This window comes from Cervus canadensis, chromosome 28 (assembly GCF_019320065.1).
Source record: "Cervus canadensis isolate Bull #8, Minnesota chromosome 28, ASM1932006v1, whole genome shotgun sequence".
Taxonomy (NCBI): domain Eukaryota; kingdom Metazoa; phylum Chordata; class Mammalia; order Artiodactyla; family Cervidae; genus Cervus; species Cervus canadensis.
In genome coordinates, this window is record NC_057413.1 from 9586505 (window position 1) to 9588527 (window position 2023).

Genomic DNA, 2023 nt, shown 5'->3' on the forward strand with positions numbered 1-2023 from the left:
TTCAAGACAAATAGACCTGTTAGAGGAAGAGATTGACCAGATGCTATGCCAAGAAGACATCTTTGTGGAAATTCATGGGCCTGTGGATGGATATGAGCTGAAGAGCCAAGAGATAAGGGGACAGGAATAGAAGTGATGTTGTTGTGGTACAGGTCAGGGCTTATTAAATCTGGCCCATTATCAACATTGTTCAGGTGACTTTTTTTGTTTTTCAGGGTCTACAAAAATTTTATTGAACAAATAACACAACAGTCTTCCTAGACTGAGGACTATCCTCCCCAAGCCATTTTTCACATACTTGAAGCATAGAGTTTGCATAGTAAGGAATTTTTTAAAAAATCATTTCTATGTAGAAATCAGACTCTATCCCAACAACATCATGGACTGGACTATTCACAAGCTTTCACATTTTAAGTATTCCTATTATGGTTGTTCTCTCCTTTCTGCCCCCATCCAGGGGCTCCAGTACTTTTCTCTTGACTGATCCTGGAGGCAGGGGTATACTGGAGGGAAAGGGGTGATGGGGTCCTCAGAGACACTGGCACCAGCCCTAGGGTGCCGTGCCCTACCACAGGATGGTGGATGTGTAAAGGCAAGAGGGATTAGATATGGTAGGTGGGATGGGGCACAGGCATCCGGAGCCCTTCCTGCTCCCCATTGTATGCCCTCTCCACCTGGGGTGGAGGGGAAGCAACTAGTTGCAGTGGGGAGGGATCAGGCCAGCCCTGGGTAGAGGGAGAAACCGCTCACACCCCAGTCCCTACTCCTATTAACAGACAGCAAACTGTCCATCCTGGGAACAAATGGGCAGGTAGGCAGGAAGAATCAGGCTTGTTCTACCCCCAGCCTCTGTCCAACACAGGAGGAATCAAGGTAGCAAAGGGCTGAAACGCTCCACCGAGAGGGTAAAGGAAGGGAGGGAAAGGACGGTCCCACTTTTGTAGAGCTCCCATTGCCCCGGGGGCGGGAAAAAGGCAGACCTTGCTTGTAAAGTGCTGTAGCCTCTAGCAGGGCTGGGCCCTAGGCAAGCTTGGAAGAATGCAGGCCAGGCAGGGGCACAGGAAGCAGGCATTCCTGACCAGCATGTGCCCTCTCATGCTCCTTGTTAGGAAAGGGTGGACTGGTAACTCCGCCATCAGCCCTCGCCAGCTGCCAGCCACCTCTGGTCCACTTACAAACCAACACCCAACCAGCACTGCCTGGCTCACAGCTGAAGGTTCCAGGCCAGGGGAGTTTACTCACCGCTGTGGCCCCAGCCTAAGTTTCTCAGTGGAAGCCACTCCTTGAGCCTAGGGGTGTCTTGCTGGAGCAGGGGGTGTTTATGTCTGCCGCCACCACCCCGCCCCAGGTTCACACCTCGTAGAGGACCACAGGGAAATCCAGGTGGATCCAGCTTCACGGGGCCCTGAGGAATCAGGTTCTGATGCACCCGCCTCAGCTTGGCCCGTTCTTGGTGACGACTGTCTCCTCAGAGACTTCGAGAGCCAGATCTCCATCCTCGTCACAGAACACAGAGCTGCGATGCCTGAATATGAAGGGGGGGCACAACTCGGCCTCGGTCGCACCAAAGCTTGCTCAGCGAGCACCGCCTCTGGGCTGCCGCCCCCTGCCGCCGAGGTGAAGGGCCACAGGCCCCGAGCTTTGGAGCTGCCGGCGCCCCATCATGGCCGCCGGCGCCCCGGGCCCCGTGATAACTTGGCCCTGACAGGGCCGACGGCGCCGCCATGCCCTGACTGGACTTTGGCTCACAGATGCCGCCGCCGCCGCCTTCCACAGGCTCCTTCAGGGGGCTTTTAAAATGAAATTTCTTGTTACGATTTCTATTAAATCATACATTCTGGGATTGGATCCTAAAATTTGTATTTTTACCACTCTGTGAGCAATTCTAAGGAGCAATTAGGTTTGTCTGGTGGCTCAGACGGTAAAGAATTCACCTGGAGTGCAGAAGACCTGGGTTGGGAAGATTCCCCTGGAGGAGGGAATGGCAGCCCACTCCAGTGTTCTTGCCTGGAGAATCCCATGG

The 2023-nt window shown here is 53.7% G+C and overlaps 1 pseudogene; it reads right to left on the reverse strand.

Moving 5' to 3' along the window:
* Positions 1–1350: 1350 nt before the first annotated feature.
* LOC122430026 lies at positions 1351–1726 on the reverse strand (annotated as a pseudogene).
* Positions 1727–2023: the final 297 nt, after the last annotated feature.